The sequence below is a fragment of the Lissotriton helveticus genome, chromosome 9 (assembly GCF_964261635.1).
Source record: "Lissotriton helveticus chromosome 9, aLisHel1.1, whole genome shotgun sequence".
Lineage (NCBI taxonomy): Eukaryota > Metazoa > Chordata > Amphibia > Caudata > Salamandridae > Lissotriton > Lissotriton helveticus.
In genome coordinates this window covers 437844826-437868037 of record NC_136070.1, presented here as the reverse complement: position 1 = coordinate 437868037, position 23212 = coordinate 437844826, and positions in this window count along the sequence as shown.

Below are 23212 nucleotides of genomic sequence, written 5' to 3'. Positions count from 1 at the left end.
ACTCACTATGCAAGAACTTGAACTATTGTCTTGGACTTGGTTTGATGACCCATTTTGTAAATTAAGGCTACTATACGCATAAATTGTACCTACTGTTGAATGTTTTTTGCGCAAGTGACAATATCAACAGGATGGGCGGGGGACGTTAAGTAATCACGTGGGATAAGCACTTATGATACAAAAAGGATTGACGAACACGCTGGGGAGTGGATGCGCATACCGGGTTTTGTGTACAGAGGCATTATGGGAAGTGTAGGATGATAGAGTGGAGGCTAATGACACACGTGGGTTAAAAGGCGGGGCATTATTCAAGGAGTTGAATCTGTGGAAGAAGACGGCGTGCAGCCAAACGCCGCCATCGAGTGTGTTAATGTTACAGGTATGGGAATGAGAGGTGGGAAACCTGGGTGAATAACGAGGGAAAAGAAAACGATGACCACAGGGTTGGTATATTGGGCCCCATTCGTGAGGTTATTAAGGGTTTAACATCGTGGTAAGAGTGCGAGTCCAGGAGATTCTTTTTTTTCTAACTACGGCAGTATTTCTGCTATGTGTTCCGAGGGTAGCGCCAAAAATGTTTACAATTATGGGGAGATTCTAACAACAGAATAGTTACGCCATTGGGTTTTGAACTGCTTTTTACTGTGATTACTCAAGCAAAATGTTCATAGCAACTTTTTTAATTTTACAGTGGACCCCTGAGGAAGGACTTTTGAAAAGTTTGAAATGCATTGGGTGACATCATCATTGTATATTAAGGATGTAACATGTTTGACGCGTGCCCGGAAAAAGGCCAGTTGTGGCATATCCGTGGTGTTAAGAAGTGTCCTAAAACATTGGCTTATCATGTGTGGATATCAAATTGGAATTAAAGAATGAACTCATATCAACTTATGGTGTAAAATGGATTTATTAGCGCAAAAAACGGAGAAAATGCAAACGAACATATGCAATTTTCAGTGATTCTCGCTGTGCGTCTGGATTTGGGGTGTAGTGACGCCCCACCCACTTGATCGTATTTGCATTATAACACATTATCATTTATGTTCATGTTTTAATTTGTGACACAACAATTTTTCACAACATTTTTAATGTCAAAAACAAATCTTATTAACAATTACTTTCTGTTACAAGTATTTTTATTGAAATAACAAAAAATACCAGTTATTTTTCTGTTTCTTCCATTTATATTCAATAATTTTAATATGATATATTAATATTATTAAATATTTATTTTTTATATTTACATTTGTATAAAGTAACATGACAATTATTATATTTGCTCAAGATATGGAAATACTAATTCAGACATTTTTTACACATATTTCTGACAATGTTGTTTTTAAATTATACATATAAATATATTATGTTGTTAACTTTATAACTGTAAAGGGGAATAATATGTATAATAATAATATCTGGTATTGGTAAAAGATTATTTATGCAATTATAGACTTTTATAATACTTAGACATTATTATTAAAAATTAATAAATAATTAATAACAATAATAACAAAAATAATAATTATTATTATTAATAATTAATTAACTTAAACATTTATGTTTTCTTTTCAGAAATACATATATTCAGAGAAATAAAAATACATTATTTAAGGCAATTATTTATATAGTAAATGGTTATAAATTGTATATTAATAATAATAAATAAGTTATAATATTTATTATTATTAATTATTAACAAAACAATTATTAATGTTTAGTTATAAAGAAACACACATTTTTTCATATAAATGTACACACAAATATATTTTTTACATATATTATTTCAAGTGTTACATATTTATTTAATATTATGAATATATATTAATTAATATATATTTATTAATATTAAATAAAAAATTTTTTTTTTAACAGTTTACATTATAATGAGTCTATTGTATTAATTTGTTACAATACCAATGTGTATGTATTATATTTTTAGACTATAACATTGTATTTTCTATGATATCTTCTCAAAATTGGTTTAAGGGGACTACTTTTTTACCGCGTAAGGTTATTGTGCTTCATTCAGGACTGGAGAAGCTCGCGGTTGGGTGTTGCTTCGTGTGGAGAGAGGTAAGGTAAATTTTATATACTATTTATGACTGAGTTGTAATGTGTGAGGGTATATTCGAACTGTGTAGTGTTTTTGAGTGTATGTATGAATTGTTTATGTAGCGTTTAGGTGTAATGTCGTCGTTATAGATGCGTCGTGTATGTTTTAGTTCTAGTGTTATTTGAATTGTTAGGAAATGTCTTCTTACATGGTTAATGTTAATTGTGAGTGTATTTACAAAGTTTATGGGCTATTTGTGGGTGGGTTACGTTATGTATGTTTTTTTACAGGTTCCGGTTCCTCGCATGAAAAGTACATGGAAGGAAGCGTTTTTTTTTTTGGGAGATACTAATGTATGAATTATTATCGTTATTTTTTTACGTGTATCTCCTATTTTTCGTGTTTGCCCGGAGCGGATTTTATTAATTTTTTACCTTTTTTCGGGTTTTTTGAGGGTTTCGTATTGGATTGATACATTGGTATGCGTCAACGTTTTTTTTAAAGTTGTGTGTATATCACTTTAAATAATAAAGTGTCCACACTACTGTTTTCGGGATTTCCTGGAGCGTTTTTTTTATTTTAACATTATTTTCGGGTTTTTGATGGTTTCCCATATTGGATTTCTCTTACTTTGTAATGGATTGTATGGATTGTATTTTGCTTCATTACCTCTCTGTCATCTACAAAAATTGTAAGTAATTTTATATTTCTATTTATTGGGTGGGAAATGTCGATCTTGATGTCATGTGTATGTGTGATGTAATTATAAATATTGCATATTTGTTCTGACATAATTTCCAAAATTTTGATAATTTTGTAAAACAAATATGTATTATTTATAATTGTTTAGAAATGATTATGATTGTTATATGTACCATTATTGTAAGAAGATGTTAGTATATTTTGTAGACATTTTTATAGTAGGGTTTTAGCTATTATTGACAGATATTCTAATCCTCTAGTTGTAGGGTATAGTGTGACTTGACTTTGCAGTAGTCGGAACATTTGTTTAGTTTGTTTACTTAGTTTTGGACCAATTTGGGTCACTGATTGTTCCATTCTTAGTTCTTGATAGCTTTGTTCTTTTACCAAAGCTTCTAGTAGGTTATGGAATGTGGGTCTGGTTCTGCTTGTGGTAGCTTGGAAAGCATTATGCCACCCTTCTACACTGTTGTTGGTTTTTGACTCTTGGTTTAAAGTACTAAGATAGACATTCCACCAAGGGATTTGGAATTTGGGTTGGCGTCGATGTCCAGATCTGTGCAACCTTCCCACCCAAGTATCTTCGAAATAATCCAGTAATGGGGTTAGTTTATCTTCATTTCTCTTGTAATATGTGCTGTCAATTAATAAATTATAGTGTTCTGCTACATCGGTAACAGGAACGTAGGCCAGTGCTATCAATTTTTTTATTTGATAGGCAAAAGTGCTATCTGTTGAGTACAAAATACTTAAAGTTGATTTTTGGAGATGTCTCCATATGCTCTGATTGAAATGATAGTAGCAACCCTGGATTGCTGTGTGGGGAAATATTTTCAAAATGCTATTAATCATAGCTAATTCGAAATCAATAATTATTTTTTCTGGAAAATAATTATTGATTTCATTTTTGAGGACATTTAATATTTCTGAGTAAGTGTTTTGCTGTTTGTTTGGTAGCAAACAGTAAATGAAAGGGATGTTATAGTTATGGTATAACCCGTGGATGGAATATAGTTGGTAAAAAGGTTTTGGGCATGGTTTAAATGTTCCATCCATCATCCATTGGGGACACTGTTGGATTTTTCTTAAATTACTTGCAGTTGCAAACATTATGATTCTGTTTGTACTGCTTTCATTGTCAAAAAGGATAAATTTGTCTTTATTGTGTGTGATGGACATTTCTGGTGAAATAATAATTTCCTCAAAAGTTGTAGGGTTGGGTGGAGTTGTGGAAGTGCGTCTTTTAGTGTATGCAATTGTGCGTTTCAGTGAGTCAATAGAGGGTAGTTGACCTGAAGCATGGGCTGGGACGTTTAACAGTTCCTCTTTAAGGATTTGTGTTGTTGGTCTATCACTTTGTGTGCTAGCAGTCTTTATACTTTCTAAAGCATCTCTTATTTCAATTTCTGTGACATTAGGGGCATGATTGTGTTCCCTGGTAAATAGCACATTAGTTTCCTCTGTAGTAGCCCTTCCATAACATTTGTTTGAGTAATATTTTGTACATTTCCAGAACACTTTTCTACCACTTTGTCTTTCCTGACTATAAACATAACCCATATAACATAACAGTAATTTATTTTTCTGTGACATTACAAATTCTGCACCTTCTGTCATTTTGTTTTACTTGTTCTAGGAAAGAGTAGAAAGAAACAAAATCAAATTACATATATTTCACTTAGTGGTGAAACATAATTCATGTTGTATTTATACTTACGTTTACTAAAAGTAGTAATCACAAATGCAGAACTGTATTTTGAAGGACTTTCTTGTATGTATTTCTTTATTTACTGTTGGTAGGGAAATATAGAAATGCTAAGTTAATGTTTATACATAACACACGTTTTTCCTAGGAGAAAGCAGTTTTTTAATTTGCTTAGTAATACATTTGATGTCAACATTACATATACTTACTTGTTTAAATAGTTGAGTTGTAGTATTTGGTGGAGTACATCAAGGTAGTCAAGTTTAGATCTGTAGAGAAAATAGAAGAAATACATGTCAAATATTATAAGATTGACTTTTTACCGTTGGGAAATTGGAAATATGTAAAAGTATACTAACTTCTAAATATGGACTTTTCTTTGCTGTAGGTAGAATAGATGTATGATGTATTCACAATATCTGTAGAGGAAATATAAAATACATAACATGGTGTTAAGAACATAGTTCTTGTTTTTTTCTGAAGTTTTAGATTCATTGATGTATACTTACATTTTTTACAAGGGTAGTCTTGTCTTTTGGTATAGTTGATGTAGGATGTTTTTACTGGATCTGTAGGGAATATGTAATATGCAAGATATGTTGTTTAGAAACTAGCATTTAAAATGTTGGTTGTTTAATAACAAAAACATATATACTTACATGTTTAATTAGTGTAGTTCTATACATTTGTAGTGTTGAAATCGGAAATTCGCTGAATATCTGTGAATAAAATGTTTTAAGTAAAGTATGAATCTTGTGAAATAGTGTTTAGAAACAGCTGTTGTTGTAGAACAGAGCATAAATATATACTTACTATCTTCTTTTGCAGGGGAAGAAATAGGAGCAGGTATTAGGATTTAGTTTGTGGTAGTTTCTATCAGAAAAGTAGGAGGAGATCAAATTTACATAAGTGGAAGAGTTAGGAGATATAAGTAAAATAGTAGACTACTAATTTAGATTTTTAAATAATGCAATGTAACTTACTTGAATGATTAGCTAGTGAGCTGGATCTTTAAAGATGTTTGTTCAGGAAGAAAATCTTCATAGTGTTGGCATCTTCTTTCTGTAGAGTTAGCAGCAGCAAATGGTAGAATGCATGTATTCCTTTTATAGTATGTGTATTTAGTGTGCTTTGATTTGATTGGTTGTAGGATGAAAGGAAGGATTGTATAGGCTAGTTTGAATTTTTTTTAAGTTAATTGGTGTGTTTGTTGATGCCAGAATGGTGGTATGTGGTGATTTCTGCATTAAAGCAGGTTAGTTGTTAAATAAAATAGATGTGTAAGTGGAAAACAATAATGAAAATGTTACTTATACATAAAAATTATTTTCCAAATGATAGAACGCATTTAATAGAATGTATAGTAAATGTAGATAAATAGGAATGTTATAAAAGTAACAGGTATTATATGTAAAATGTTTTTTGTATAGAGCAATGACTTTTATAGACGAGTAATATGGTATTTTAGACCTGAAAGGGTACAAAAACTAACTCGATATTTCTTTAGAAACGATATTTTTGTACTCTATATTTTAGTAGTCGATATTTTGGTAGTGTTAGGTGTAATTTCATGAACAACGATATATTAGTAGTCGATATTTAATAAGACGATATTTATGTATTCGATATTCAAAGTACTCGATATTTTGTAGTCGATATATTTGTATTTTATGTAATAAGTATACAAAGTCGATATTTTTGTAGTCGATAATTTATCAACGATATTTTAGCAAGTCGATAATGTGACCGTCGATAATATTTCAGTGATCCCAGCGAAACATGAGTTAAAGGCATTATGGAGGCGAAGACATACCCCCAGATTTTAGGGAATGGTTTCATTGTCTCTGGCATAGGTTAGGGATGGAGAAAATTGCTAACATTCTTGTGGGCACAATAAAACCCAATGAAATAAAGTGGGCTCCGATATTACAGTTTAAATAATCCAAATTGAGAAAGCTTGCACCAGGTACCGTGCATTAAGAATAATACCTACTTCTTAAACTTTTCGAAACAGGAAAGCAACCTAAAGCTGATAAAGGATTTAAAGCCTTCCTTAGACATAGGTGTTTAACTCATTGTTGGTGGTGGGTGGGAGATGTAAGGGTTGGGTTTTTCATTAACATTTAACATTCCCCACATCCGTCTTCTAGTTTGTAAGAAGAAGTATACATTTACATCACAACCATAAGAAAATATACATGAACTTTGAAACAACATTGAAATCACCTGTTGTGATGCAGGCTAGTGGAAAAGAAATTAAGTTTAGATATACATTTTGAGAGCAGTCAGGGCCTCATTACGATGTCGGGTGGAATGCCAGCGAACCAGCAGTCGGAGGCTTCCCCCAACATGGTAGGTTTACTGTCCGACTGCTGTATAAGGATGACTGCGGTCAGAGGTAAACCTGCGGGGCCATTCTGACGTGGTTCGGATGGGCTCAAGGAACCTGTTGGTCTGTCGGACAGACCACATAATCACTTAATGATGGCGGCTCCGCCGTCAGGATTATGACATCTGTTTCCAACAGCTATTCCTTGATGGCCTTTCCGACCTGGAAAGGCTGTCGGAAAGCGACATTGGGGGGCCGTAGCGGGGCTCCTTACCCCCTGGCCCTCCGCAATGGGGCCGGGGACATCCCTGCACCATGTGGCAGGCACCACATGGTGCCTGCCACATGATATAGGGATGTTTCAAAACCTCAGTTCCTCAATGGAGGCTTGTGCTGCAGGCCTTTCCTGCCCGCCGTACAAGTTTCCATTGAGAAATGGAGGTTTGCGACAGCACCATGGGAGGTTGCATCCAAATACTGCGATCAGAACTGTCAACCTGATGTCGGACAGTTCCTTTCCGCAACAGGGTTCAACCTGATCTCGGACAGTTCCTTTCTGCAACGGTGTTGTCCACTCGACATTGTAATGAGGCCTTCTGACTCATTCTGATGTGAATCGTTTATTGCGACAAGGCTTAGGGGCCGATTATGATGTCATTCGGAAAGGCTACGGATGGGATTTGGGATTACAGAATCTGATTCGGAACCGATCTTTCCGAACGAATCGTACACATTTCCCAACGACCGATTACGATGCCCATGAACCATTCGGGCAGTCTGAATCGGTTCCGAAAGGCATTCAGACAGCCCGAGTGTTTCGAAGCCGAATCGTACAGCTTTATGGTCACAGTTTCCAAACAAGCGATTACAATGACCGATTCGGACAGTCGTTCCGATTTGGTCTGCCAGACACGAAACAGCTGTCAGAATCTGTCTTTGTGGGACTGTTGCGGGCCCCCCTTCACCCGGAGGCATCCAACTGGGGCCCGTGGGAGTACCCAAGGGGCCCTTCTTCCCAACCATGCACAATGGGGCAGGCACCATGTGGGCCCTGCCACAGGGTACAAGGTTTTCCCCAACCATCCCTTTTGTCAATGAGAGCCTGTGTTCTCGTTCGGAACACAGGCTCCCATTGAAGTCAATGCAAGTCCGACGGAACGATGTTGGGAAGCATCGTAATCGGTCATTCGGACTCGCAGGACCAGATCCATACGGAAACGTTCCGAGACCGATTAGTTCGGAACAGTTTCTGAACAACATCGTGATCGGCCCCTTAGTTGTAGTCCCTGAACCAAATTAATACAATCATCCATCAAACAAAACAAATAAATAGGCACTTTGGACTAATTGTAAGCCATAGTGGAAAAAGGGTGTACACAGGAAGGTTCACTGACACAATACCGTTGACAAAAATATTATGTCGAAAATATTGTTTACCAGAATATTGTGCTTTTATACTTATAATGGTGAATACAAAAATATTGGGGGAAAAATATCATTGACACAAAAAGACGAAAATATCGATTTTGTAATATAGAGTTTAAAGTGGTAAATGTTAAATATTTGAATATATAACTTTTATATAAAGTAAATTAAGTATATTCCACTAATATTTAATTCTATATAGGAATATAAACTTATATACATACACAAACATATATATGTATACACATATATGTACCATAATTAATACAAATATTTATTTTACAATATATTATTTATATTTTAAATGTAATACTATAAAATGTATATAATATAATTAATACAAATATGTCCTTTACATTATGTCATCTTTTAAAAATATTATTAAAATTATACTATATATGTATATATAGTCATAGTAATACATTTAAAATAATAAAACGAATATAATGTAAAATAAATATATTAGTTATGTTACAATATAAATATTTATATATAACATACATACACAACAAAACCATGAAAAATATACACAAATTACTAAAATAATTAATTAATGTAGACAATAAATACATTTTTTAAAATTAAAAATCTAAAAAGCGGCCTTGGAGTCTGGCTCCCTCCCTCCTGACCAACGACTTGCTACCATTGTTGTCATTCCCAAAGAGGGTAAGCCTCGGGATCGTTGTACCTCCTATAGACCTATCTCCTTGCTTAACGCCGAACCCAAGATCTTGGCTAAAACGCTGGCTAATCGCTTAATCACGGTGATCGGGGACCTGATTCATCCGGATCAATCCAGTTTTATTCCGCATCGCAACACTGCTTTGAATCTGCGTAGGCTCAATCGGGTTCTCGCGAGAGCTGCGACGCTCACTGAACCGGCCATATTGGCTTCTCTCGATGCCACCATGGCCTTCAATACAATCGAGTGGCCCTACCTATGGGTGAAGCTTCTCTATGAGAGTCCCCTGGCCCAGGTAGTTGTTAACGGACGAGTGTCTTGCGTTCTTGAGCTTGGACGGGGCACCCGACAGGGCTGTCCGCTGTCCCCTTTGCTTTTTGCTCTTACTCTTGAGCCACTGGCGGAGTGGCTCCATTGGGAGCCCTCTATGCGGGGCATCCATTGGTCCCCTGACTTTGAAGATCGAGTCTCGCTATATGCAGACGACATCCTCCTATATCTCACGTCCCCCCAAAAATCCCTCAATGTGCTCTTTGATGTTCTTGCTTCCTTCGGCAAGAACTCCGGTCTTGTCATTAATTGGGCTAAATCCTGCGTCTACGTTTTGGCTGGAGATCTCCCTTCACTGCCGCGTAGATTTCCGATTCAAGTGACGGAGACCGGTTTCAAATACTTGGGGATTTTTGTCTCCTTGGACCCCTCTAGGCGCTATGAGCTTAACTTGTTACCCCCCCCCTTCAGCGGCTTAAACTTGATGTGGCTCGCTGGCGTAAGTTGCCATTGTCGCCCCTCGGTAGAGCGGCGCTCTTTAAAATGATGTCCTTGCCCCGCTTCTTGTACGCACTCCAGAACTCCTTTGATCCGATTGCTTCCGGCTATTTCCGTGAATTGGAAAGCCTACAGAGACAACTTATCTGGGATGGGCGCGCACGTATTGCTCTATCCAAACTCACACTTCCGTGGTACGATGGCGGTATAGCCCTCCCGGACATCAAACGCTATTATTGGGCGTCGCAGCTCAGTGCGATTAATCACGCAACTTACGCACCGGGCCCTGCCCCGGCATTCTCCATGGATAGGTTTATCCTGCCAGGGGGGACCTTTAGCAGAGCGTTGTACTCCAGTGGTCGTCGCGGAGCGCTGACCGGTCCCACCAAGATTGCTGTGAGAGTGTGGCGTGACGCGACTGCGGCCTTGGGTTGGTGTGGTAGATTTACCCTGGCCACCCCCTTGTATGATACGGAATGCTTGGGCCATCTGTGGAGAGCGAAAGGCTTTGATAAATGGGACACGATTGGTATCAGTAGGGTGGGCGATTTGTGGTCAAAGGGTACTGTTAAGTCCTTTGATGTGTTGCGGGTGGGGTATGAACTTGGTGACACCGAATTCTTTCGATATGCTCAGATCCGCCACGCTTTGTTGTCTGTGTTTGCAGTAGGCGCCGATAATTCCGAGTCTTCCCCTTTGGAGGACCGCATTTTGGATGGCCACGTGCCCGACAGCACTATCTCCCTAATTTATAAGAAACTCATTAACAACAGAGCTGACTTGTTGATCCGCCTCAGGGCTGCGTGGTGTGCTGATGGCTTGGAATTGGACGACGAGGACTGGCAATCGGCCTTGTCCTCACCTAAGGAGGTCGCCATCCCAGCTCGCCTGCGGTTCGTTCAACTAAAAATACTTCACAGAGTGTATGTCACGGGGCCCTGTTTGGTTCGGATGGGTTTTTCCTTGGATGGGTTATGCATGCGTGGCTGTGTATGTCTGGTTCCTTTCTTCACATACTGTGGGAATGCCCGGAGGTGGTCAGGTTCTGGGCTCGAGTGCATGACGTCATGAAAAGTGTTACGGGTGTGTCCCTGCTGCCCGAGGCCAGGCGTTGTCTGTTGAATGTTTGGGAGCCTAACGACTATAGTTCAGCTCAAATTACATGGGCGACCCTTGGTAACATGGTCGCTAAGAGGGACGTTGCCCAGCTCTGGGGTTCACATAGGCCACCTACACTGTCCACGTGGAAAAACAACATGGACTGGTGTATGTTCCGAGAGAAAACGGTATACCTTTCCCGGGGTCGCCCCAAGAAATGGAGTCACGTTTGGTCCCAATGGAATGCGTATCGGGGCAATATTTGTGCCCCCCCCTCATGATGCCACCATTGATGTGTCTTTGTCCCCCTAATTGACGTTCCCTCATTGCTTGGCTGTATAAGTGTCGCTTGTCTCCTTGCATGCCCCTACATCCACCCTACTCGACTGCATTGTATCTGTTTACCCATGAGCTTTGCCCGCACGGGCCCACAACAATGTATTATTATACCTCTGCCTTGTGAAGTTTGGTTGTTTCTTGTATGTCTGTTTTTCTTTCAATAAAAACTTTAAAAAAATAAAAATAAAAAAAATCTAAAAAACGCATTTACACAAAATAATATAAACATAAAATAAAAACAAATAATATAATATGTAAAAAAAATAAAATGATGCTATAAAATCTATTAAACAATATTATGAAAACTATTGTAGTCTAAAAATATTAAACATACTATTCCCACTCTAGTTTATGCAACGGTAGGAAAAGAGTTGGACTTCAGAGAAGTTTGTTTACTATTCCCACTCCAATCTAATCAATGGTAGGGAAAGCACTGGACTTTGGAAGAGGTAAAATGTGCTATTCCTATTCTAGTCAGTCTTCCTACTGCAGTCTAAGAAAGAGTAGGGAACATAATTCACTTCAAACACATTACATATGAGTCACCCCATGAAGGTAGAAAAAGTATTAAACTTTTAATATGAAATTAATTAACACTATATATATATATATATATATATAGTCTTCAAAGTATTGCCATAGTAAGCATCACACGCACTTGGAAAAAGTACAGCTATAGGCGTTTATTTTCCAAAATAACGCTACGCGTTTCAGCACAGAAGTGCCTTGCTCACACGTTTTCAACACGCCACCTGACTACGGGAACCGGATCCCAGAAACCTACCCTTTTTTGCATTCTCATATATATACATATATATATATATATATATATATATATATATATATATATATATTCACTGAAAAAACCATAGGTTTCAGGGGCATTATAGTTAGTTGGACATTTCACTCGTACAGAACCATAGAAATTCCCCCGTTATAGTTTGTTCAGCTAACTATAACTCGCGCGCCCGCAATGCACTGCTGATGACATCACATTTTACATCACTCATGACATGGTCAGTGACATCACTCATGACATCACTGATGACATCTCAAATGACATCACTGATGACATCACTGATGACATTATCCTTGTGATAGAGTGGCAGACCTCCTCTATTCCTAATACAACCTTTGATACACAAACTCAAAAATATAAACTAACATTTTCAAAACAATGGGCATACCAATACCAGTTACAACACACCTATTCATTAATTCCAAGATCTGCACACACATCCACTCATTCACCAACAGTCCCTATACAGTCACTCATACATGTACTCACTCATCATATGTACTCATACACCTATACATCCTGTTACAGACCGCCACTCCTCCATAGAGTTACTCACACACATAGTCACACATGCAAAGTATCAAACATCCATTTATTTGCATATACAGCTATACACACACTACCGCCCTTACTTCTACGGAAACTTACACATACTTACTCTCTTAAACAATCACTTATAGAAACACCTACCTATTTGTACAGGAACTCTTCCAATCTCTCACTCTCACATATACTCACTTATATACATCAATACTCACATATACTAGCTTAACACATATGTAGTTACTCATAAATACACTATTGAGACAGTCATTCACTCACTAACACACCCATACACACACTTATCCACCTATACAGTCCTGCTCACATGCTGTCTTCAACACATACAAACAGTGAGTCACTTATTAATGCATCTATGCACTAAGTAATACCCCCCACCGAACCATACAGACACTCAGACACTCATACTGATACTCAAAAAAACAATTACTAACCCATATAGACACTCATGTAGCTACTCACCAACCCATGCAGCCACTTATACACAAAGTGACAGACTGATACAGCTATTTACATATTTAAACATTACTCACTAACCCATGTATTCACTAAGATACACTTAATCAGTCAGTTATACAATCAATTTTACAAAACAAATCATCCATTTAGACACTTATATACCCATTTATTCTTCCATCTACCTTGAGATATACATATATAAAACATATTTAATTTTCAGAAAAACATACATTCCCTGGATGATGTCATCAGTGATGTCATTTGAGATGTCATCAGTGATGTCACTGACCATGTCATGAGTGATGTAATATGTGACGTCATCAGCAGTGCATCGCGGGCGCGCGAGTTATAGTTAGCTGAACTAACTATAACGGGGAATTTCTATGGTTTTGTACGAGTGAAATGTCCAACTAACTATAAAGCCCGTGAAACCTATGTTTTTTTCAGTGAATTTCTAAGGTTTTTTAAATGCTAATTTCTAACTCTAACGTGCCCGAAACCTATGGTTTTTTCAGTGAATTTCTAAGGTTTTTTAAATGCTAATTTCTAACTATAACATGCCTGAAACCTATGTTTTTTTCAGTGAATATATATATATTTATTGTACTATGTATACATGTGAAAATGTGTCGGTCCGCCTGTTTGCCTCGGTGGCACGGAAAAAATAGGTGCACTGACGTCAGCACGCTGACGAGGTCCTCTTATGGGTCCGATGATGTCATACGGTGTCGCGAGCGGAGCCATGCTATTATGACGTTCTTGTCGACGTGGGAGAGCTAGGAAAGAATTTCCAGGGAATGCCGGTGCATGGGATATTCGCCTAAGTGTTCAGGCTAGTCCTTTGGGAGCAACTGTTTATGTTGCCACTCCAGAAACCGAAACCAGTGATCCGAGGGCAGAGGCCCTGCAGATCGCACACAAGGTGGGGTGCCCAGTCGTATGCACCGGCGGGGCAGCGAAGTGACAAGCACTACAACCCACAAAAAAAGTAATAAGGGCACTGAATAACACAGGATCTTCTCTTTGTATCTGGCAGGAACAACTAAGTTAAAATGCCCTAGTACCAAAATGTAGAATTAGTACTACAACGGTCTTCAAGAGGACCTGCGATGTCACTTCTGCCTCCCGTACCCTGGAGGCGGCACATGGGTCACGCGGTACGGTCATACTGCAGTGGGACGCACACTCATTGACCTCTCATTGCACTGCTCCACACTTGAGGGAGGACGCTTTCCATTAGCTATGTTTTAGGGGTGGGCGGAATTTGCATTACGCAAATCTACGCGAAATGGTAAAAAATCTCCGTGCACACGCAGAAAATTTGCGAACATGCGGAATTGCTTGTTCGCGATGCTTTTTTACTGTTCGCAAACGCTGTTTGCGCGCTCGGGGGGATATATCTCGTGAACACGCATTTTGAGAACGCGAACAAGCAAAAAATTTCGCGAAGTTGTGGAACAGAGAATTTTGGTCAATTTCGCGAAATTACCCAAATTCTGCAAATTCCCCGAACGGAACGGAATTTACCGCCCAGGCCTACTATGTTTTCTGACGACGTGTCGTGCCGGCCCAGTCCAACAACGGAACTCCTTAGCTCCAAACAGACTCTTCCACTCTCTCACCGGAAGTGAAACCAGGCCAAGCAGACACTTTCACAGTACAACAGCCGGGAATGCACTTTTCCATAAAAAAAGCACATTCCTTCCTCCTAATTAGTCAAATAAACGTCTCACTGAAGAACAGGGGCCAGCTTCGATCGGTAAACAGTCGTTACAACGACTTTTATACTTTAAGATACCATTACAACACATGCATTACCACGCATACGTTGTACATCGCGAAGTCAATACTACGCATTTCTTTAGAACGCATGGTCATTTACCACGCATGCCTTTACAACGAATTTTGTTGTAAAGGTATGTATGGTAAATGACCATGCGTTCTAAAAACATGTAGATGATCCACGTCGTTGTAAGGAAACAGAGGCTGTTCTGTTTCCTCACAACGACGTGCACCGCCCCTCAGAGATGACGTGAAGCAGGAACCACGAGGAGAGAGGAATCACAAGGAGTGAGAGGTAAGGGGGATTGGGCATGGGGAGGGGGTTTATTTTCTAGGGTTTGGGGTAGTGCAGTCATGTTTGGGTAGTGTAGGGGGTCATACTGGGTAGTGTTTTATGGTTTAGGGTAGTGCAGTGGTGTTTGGGTAGTGTAGGGGGTCGTGGTGGGGGTAGTGTTTTAGGGTTTAGGGTAGTGCAGTGGTGTATGGGTTGTGTAGGAGGTCATGCTGGGTTAGTGTTTTAGGGTTTCGGTGAGTGCAGTGGTGTTTGAGTAGTGTAGGGGCTCATGCTGGTGGTAGTGTTTTAGGGTTTAGGGTAGTGCAGTGGTGTTTGTGTAGTGTAGGGGCCATGCTGGGGGTAGTGTTTTATGCTTTAGGGTAGTGCAGTGGTGTTTGGGTAGTGTAGGTGGTCGTGCTGGGGTAGATTTAGGGTTTAGGGTAGTGCAGTGGTGTTTGGGTTGTGTAGGGAGTCGTGCTGGGGTAGTGTTTTAGGGTTTAGGGTAGTGCAGTGGTGTTTGTGTAGTGTAGGGGGTTGTGCTGGGGTAGTGGTTTAGGGTTTGTGCTAGTGCAGTGGTGTTTGGGTAGTGTAGGGGTAGTGCTGGGGTAGTGTTTTAGGGTTTAGGGTAGTGCAGTGGTGTTTGTGTAGTGAAGGGGTAGCTGGGGGTAGTGTTTTAGGGTTTAGGGTAGTGCAGTGGTGTTTGCGTAGTGTAGGGGTTCATGCTGGGGGTAGTGTTTTAGGGTTTAGTGTATGGCAGTGGTGTTTGGGTAGTGTAGGGGGTCGGGCTGGGGGTAGATTTAGGGTTTAGGGTAGTCCAGTGGTGTTTGTGTTGTGAGGGGATTGTGCTGGGGTAGTGTTTTAGTGTTTAGAGTAGTTCAGTGGTGTTTGTATAGTGTAGAGGGGTTTAGGGTAGTGCAGTGGTGTTTGTGTAGTGTAGAGGGTCATGCTGGGGGTAGTGTTTCAGAGTTTAGGGTAGTGTAGTGGTGTTTGTGTAGTGCAGGGGGTAGTGTTTTAGGGTTTAGTGTAGTGCAGTGGTGTTTGTGTAGTGTAGGGGTCATGCTGTGGGTAGTGTTTTAGGGTTTAGGGTAGTGCAGTGTTGTGTGTGTAATGTAGGGGGTGTGTTTTAGGGTATAGGGTAGTGCAGTGGTGTTTGGGTAGTATAGGGGGTCATTCTGGGGTTAGTGTTTTAGGGTTTAGGGTAGTGCAGTGGGGTTTGGGTAGTGTAGGGGGTGTTTAGGGTAGTGCAGTGGTGTTTGTGTAGTGTGAGAGGTCATGCTGGGGGTAGATTTAGGGTTTAGAGTAGTGCAGTGGTGTTTGGGTAGTGTAGGGAGTCGTGCTGGGGGTAGTGTTTTAGGGTTTAGGGTAGTCCAGTAGTGTTTGTATAGTGTAGGGAGTCGTGTTGGGGGTAGCGTTTTAGGGTTTAGGATAGTGCAGTGGTGTTTATGCACTGTAGGGGTTGTGCTGGGTTCTAGTGTTTTAGGGTTTAGGGGAGTGCAGTGGTGTTTGTGTAGTGTAGGGGGGGCGTTTTTTAGAGTTTAGGGTCATGCAGTAGTGTTTGGGTAGTGTAGGGGGTCATGCTGGGGGTAGTATTTTTGGGTTTAGGGTAGTGCAGTTGTGTTTAGGTAGTGAAGGGGGTCCTGCTGGGGGTAGTGTTTTAGGGTTTAGGGTAGTGCAGTGGTGTTTGTGTAGATTAGGGGGTCATGCTGGGGTAGATTTAGGGTTTAGGGTAGTGCAGTGGTGTTTGTGTAGTGTAGGGGGTCGTGCTGGAGGTAGTGTTTTAGGGTTTAAAGTAGTGCAGTGGTGTTTGTGTAGAGAAGGGGGTCATGCTGGGGGTAGTGTTTTAGGGTTTAGAGTAGTGCAGTGGTGTTTGTGTAGTGAAGGGGGTTGTGCTGGGGGTAGATTTAGGGTTTAGGGTAGTGCAGTGGTATTTGGGTAGTGTAGGGAGTCGTGCTGGTGGTAGTGTTTTAGGGTTTAGGGTAGTGCAGTTATGTTTGGGTAGTGTAGGGTGTCGTGCTGGGGATAGTTTTTTAGGGTTTAGGGTAGTGCAGTGGTGTTTGTGTAGTGGTGGGTGGGGGCTTGTTTTAGGGTTTAGGGTCATGCAGTGGTGTTTGGGTAGTGTAGGGGGTCATGCTGGGGGTAGTGTTTTGGGGTTTAGGGTAGTGCAGTTGTGTTTAGGTAGTGAAGGGGGTCCTGCTAGGGGTAGTGTTTTAGGGTTTAGGGTAGTGCAGTGGTGTTTGTGTAGATTAGGGGGTCATGCTGGGGTAGATTTAGGGTTTAGGGTAGTGCAGTGGTGTTTGTGTAGTGTAGGGGGTCGTGCTGGAGGTAGTGTTTTAGGGTTTAAGGTAGTGCAGTGGTGTTTGTGTAGAGAAGGGGGTCATGCTGGGGGTAGTGTTTTAGGGTTTAGAGTAGTGCAGTGGTGTTTGTGTAGTGAAGGGGGTTGTGCTGGGGGTAGATATAGGGTTTAGGGTAGTGCAGTGGTATTTGGGTAGTGTAGGGAGTCGTGCTGGTGGTAGTGTTTTAGGGTTTAGGGTAGTGCAGTTATGTTTGGGTAGTGTAGGGTGTCGTGCTGGGGATAGTTTTTTAGGGTTTAGGGTAGTGCAGTGGTGTTTGTGTAGTGGTGGGTGGGGGCTTGTTTTAGGGTTTAGGGTCATGCAGTGGTGTTTGGGTAGTGTAGGGGGTCATGCTGGGGGTAGTGTTTTTGGGTTTAGGGTAGTGCTGTTGTGTTTAGGTAGTGAAGGGGGTAGTGCTTTAGGGTTTAGGGTAGTGCAGTGGTGTTTGTGTAGTGCAGGGGGTCATGCTGGGGGTAGATTTATGGTTTAGGGTAGTGCAGTGGTGTTTGTGTAGTGTAGGGGGTCGTGCTGGAGGTAGTATTTTAGGGTTTAAGGCAGTGAAGTGGTGTTTGTGTAGTGAGGGGGGTTGTGCTGGGGATAATGTTTTAGGGTTTAGGGTAGTGCAGTGGTGTTTGGGTAGTGGAGGGGGTAGTGTTTTAGGGTTTAGGGTAGTGCGCCCAACCAGCCACAATATCCGTGGACAAAGGGGATCCTGACTCTTTTGAACGCTCCGCCAATTGAATAATTTGGGTCAAGGGCCCTACCACGTCCAAGACCTATCAATTCCTTTCTTGGGATCCCTCATATACTTGGAGAAAAAGGTACATTGTTTCTCATCAATTTCAGGTGTGTGTGCCACCTTCCCCTTCAGTGAGGGCCTGGGGCATTCTCCCCTCATCCTATTCCTGACCTCCCATTCAAGGGGTTGATGGATTTTCCCCACCACATACTCTGCCACTTTGGCGTCAGGAGTCCACTCCGCCGACCTGGATAGTAAATTTGGGTAGGCTCGAACCGGGGACTGAGAGGAGTGGGACTCTGGACCCCAGGGACGCCCCAGTCCTTATCCTCATCGGAGGAGAAATCATCCTCAAATACATCCTCTCCCTCTAAGGGAAACCCGCCGTCGGGATCTATAATAGTGGTGACAGCATCGCAATTATCTCCGGGCTACTCCTCCTCCCGGCGGGGTGCATGTTTTAGTGTTTGCTCACTCTTGAGGAAGGTCTCAGTAAGTTTATCAAATCCTTCCAAGTGCCCCACGGTATGCTTAACAGCCCTTTTATTCCCCATCTGGGAGCTACTGGGACCCGCCACCACCAGATCTGGGTCACTGAACACCCCAGGGATGCTTTTTACCAGCTTATCATCCCCATCCCTAAGAGGAGCCAGCGTCCTAGAAATAGCCAGAGAGAGGTCTTGGTCCACTGCTGGAGGGAGAAGTTGGGGGGCCATTCCTCCTCTACTTCCTGGTAGGAGGAGTAAAAATGGTCTTCTGGAGAAGACATGACAGCAGAGGGTATGAGTACAGAACAAATGCCCTTAAAATCCTTAAGGCAGCCCCCTCGCCGGTGCTCCAACAGCTGGGCTTTCTCCAAAGCTCTTATAAGAATAGACTGAGGCGCAATACCAATGTGGCTGTGTGGGGAAATCACCGCATAGCGGTGTCAAAATTAGGCAAGGGTTGGTGAGGAATCAAGCGGACACTAAAGGAGTGACTGCATTCCCAAACGTGCGTAAAGACCAGCGTGAGTGCTCGACGGAGCTGCCTCGCTCGGACCAGACGCGCCTGACAGGATCTCACCGCGCTTAGAGCGCACAGCGGGAGAAACTGCGAGGGGGAGAACACGCTCGGACAAGAGCCTGCTGCGCAGGGAATATGAAACAATACCAAGGCAATAATGCTAATAACGTGCACAAGAAACCACTATACAAACAGCAACAACGTCAGATTAAGCCAAGAATGTAAGGAATACACTTAACTGACGAGCAGTGAAGAAAGTGGAAGAGACGTCACGATATTATATACGATGGACTGTGATATGATTGGACTATAGATGCCTTGGAGTCTACCCCCCCAATGGTTCATGGATTGTGTAGTCTTTTGTTTAATGATTATTGTGTTACGTTTTCTTTGAACTGCTCTGCAAATAAAGTGAGGAAAGATATGCATAATCCTCGCCTCTGTCCTGCCATAGAATTCAATAAACTTTATTCGATCTGATTTAGAAACGTAGATCATGAAAGTGTACATAAAAACAGAAAATGCTCTTTCTTATACAATACAGTGAGAATTAATTAAACCCAGTAGGTAAAAACGGGTGTTACAAAGCCCAGTTCAGAGCAACTTCAGGTTAACAGAATCATAAAGTTCAATGTTTCGCAAGATCAATCTCATGTACTTCGTGCAAAATACGCAATAAGGGGTCCAAGTAAGATGTAACGCTCCAATACCTGACCAGTCTGCACTATATAAAACTGCAGAAAAACTAAAAATAAACAGTGCTTTGCACACTTCTGTCATTGGGCCATATGTGGGCTACATCTGGGTGATATTTTTGCTACATTTGGGCTCTTTCTTCTCCGGTGGCCATCTTGGGAGACTTATTTGTTATGAAGCTTCCTAATTTCCTCATTTACTGCAGTCTCCTCAGTAGGAAATGCATTCAGTTTTTCACTTTGATTCCATCAAGAAGGCATTCAGATGTGTCACACATTTACCTTAAATTCAGAATGTTAGCACTCTAGTTGTTCATTAGATCTCTGTAGTAAAGCTACTGCTCACCAGGGAGTTAACTGGAAGTCTACTACTGGTATTGAAAGTGATTGTTTCAGTCTGCATGTCAGAATTTTCGAATGAAATCGGTAGGAACATGGCGGCGGGCTGACGCCGGTCATAGGAGCTCCTGCGCTAGCCAGACAAACCTCCCTTACAACACATAGTATGTGTACCTTTTTCTAGGTCGACGGAGTCGATTTGAGATGGTGAGAGCAGCGAGCTAACTTCCTATCGTGTTTCGGTGCAAGGTAGAGTGATTCTCTTTCTCTGTTTGTTTTCCGTCGTGCTCATCTCTTTCGCTCTGATGGGCTGCGGTGGCGGCTGCCGGGAAGTCCTGTAGCTGTTGCTGGTGTGAGGCGCAATGGCTGTAGCTGATCTCCGGGTGCCGAGGAGCTGACAGAGCCGACGGCGTTCATCTGAGGGGTGAGAGTGGTGTTCTTTTTTGTTCCCTTTCTGACCAGGCGGTTAGCGCTAGTAACTTTCTGTCTTTTTTTTGGCTTTCCTTTACCGGTTGATGTGTGTGGCTGACGGGGAGACCAAGGGGACGTGAACGCAGTGGTACACTAGGACCTGGGAGCCGAACCTGTATGGGGTTGGAGGCGGACGCAGATCTCCCAGCCGGCAAACTATAGGGCGCCCACTGCTCCAAGGTTTGGAGGAAGTTCCAGGCGGCTGCTGCCAGGATTGATTTCCGAACTGAAGGAAGGGCAGCAGCGGCACAGGCACGGTTACGGTCACGGTCAGTGGCGGCAGGGGAGGGGCGGGATTACCGGGGGTTAGCGGACTGCGTTGGGAGGAAGGTTGTGGGCAAACAAGTATTGCCCATGGAAGAGGCCCCCCTTCTAGTAAACAGAGAGAGAGTACTTCCCGCACCTCCAGTACCCTTTAGCATTTCCACTTAGGAACAGATACCAGCTCCGTTCCCAGAACGAGTTAAGGAGCGCTGTCGCGCCAACATCCCAGGAGGGGGCACCGGGTGGGAGGGGAGGCTTAGTTGCTCTGACACCGCTTAAAAAGAAAAAGCCTACAAAGGTTGGAGAGCCTAGAAAACGAAAAAACCTTTGAGATTCTGCTCTCCCTTCAAAGCCCACTCCCTCACTTAAGTCATTCTTTAGGATTATGGAACAGGTGGCAATTTCTAAGGGAGGGAAAACTCCCAAATCTCCTGCCAAACAAGTGGTCTCTATCATTCCTACCGAGAATAGGTACGCTTCTTTGCCTTGCGACCCAGACATGAACGAAGGAAGGTAATTGGAGTCTTCTGCTCCCCTCCCTGCGGGCCAGATGGACATTGCTACATCACCTCTACGCTCTGGATCCACCGTCACCCCGGACTCGATTACCCCCTTGGTAGATCTTACACCAGTCTCCTCGGACAGCAATGGCGTTAGGTCTCAAAAACAGACTGCTGTAGGTAGCCATAGCACCGGAGAGCCTGAGCCTCAGCCTGAAAAGGCTGATAAGGGGCAGTCACAACTGGGAGGGTTATTTTAGTCCCTTAGAGGGGATATACTCTCCAAATTTGAGACCTCAGAAGCCAACCAATAAGCTATACAGGAGAAGTGTGAAACTCTGGAGTCTAAACTAGATGACATATGTATGTGCACTGAGGCCTTAGAATTGGAAGTAGAAGCTCTCACTGAGGTAGTTCATGGAAACACAAAAAATATTCGAGATCTGGAAACACAGAACATCTCACTCCCGATGTACCTTGAAAGATTAGAAATGTAGGCAAGGAGGAATAACTTAAGGTTCTTGAAAATCCCGGAAGGGTGGAATGTGGAGATGTCAAAACTTTTATTTGCAAACTACTTAGGGAGGGTCTTCTGAAGGATAGGCCTGACATTAATCTTGAACAGGAAATTCAGAGGGACCATAGAGATCCCTTTAGGCTCCATCCAGACAGAAAGGCTCCCAGAAAAATTCTGGTCAATTTCCACACCTACACAGTCAAGGAGCTGATTTTGGGAAGGGCATTGACAGACACAACATTACAATTTAACTCCGTCAGCTATCAAATTCGCTCTGACGTTGGGAAACGAACTGCTCAAGGCAATGGGAACTAGGTTCAAGAATGCCCGAGCTCCGGAGCTTGGGGGCAAATGTCCAGATGAAGTTCCCGGCGCTCCTGAAAGTCATGTGGAGGAATAAGCTCCATAATTTCAGCTCCCCCCAGGAAGTGGATACTTTTCTGATCTTTATGAAAGAGAACTCCCCACCCGGCCCATCTTAAACATATATCTTGGAGGTTAATTTCACAATAATATCTATCTCTACACAAAATGTAAAAATAAATAGAAAAAAAAGGATGGGGGAAATAAAGTGAAAAAAAGGGGGGGAAGGAGAAAAAAAAAAGAAAACAAAACAGAAAAAAAAGAAAAGAAAAAGAATATAATAAATAGTTTTTTTTTTAAGTAGCATAGGGCTCATGTCAATGTTGGAAAGGGGTTATTTTTTCACATATTAGGGGTTTGTTCTGTTGACGGTGTAGGGGTAGTCCTGAATAGGCGACAACGATTGCCGAAGGGAAATATGAGGGGGTTCCTCAGGGGCGGAGGGTGGTGGGTGGGGGGTTGGGAGGGGGGAAGCAAAATAAAAGTAAAAAAGTTGGTCCTGATACAACAAAAGTAAAAGAAAACGTATCACTAGCTTGGGTATGTAACATGTCTCTTTCTCTCTTCTTTTCTTCTCAGGAAGCTCTATCAAATGGCTAAGACTACGAGATTTAAGATAATAAGTTGGAACGTAAATGGCCTGAGGGATAGGAGGAAACTATCTAGAGTGGCCGAATTTCTGTATAACTCTAAGGCCGATTTATGTCTCCTAGAAGAAACCCACCTAGAGGCTCAAGAGTGCAGGACGGGGTTTAGTAAGTTTAGATGGATCCAGGAAGGCCTGTACTCAGAACAAAGGGGCAGTTCTGAGGTTCTGTAAGAATCGTAATGACGTTTTCGGGTATGAACGAATATGGACGAGTTTGGTATCAATGAACCGCAAATAACGAGTTTAGTGGGTGCATGCATTTTCGCTGCGCTACTCGGAAGGGTTCAGGTTATTTCCTGGTTTCTTCATCTGAACCCTCGGGTTCCATTTTAGACACGGCATCCATTTTGTTTTCTTGCCC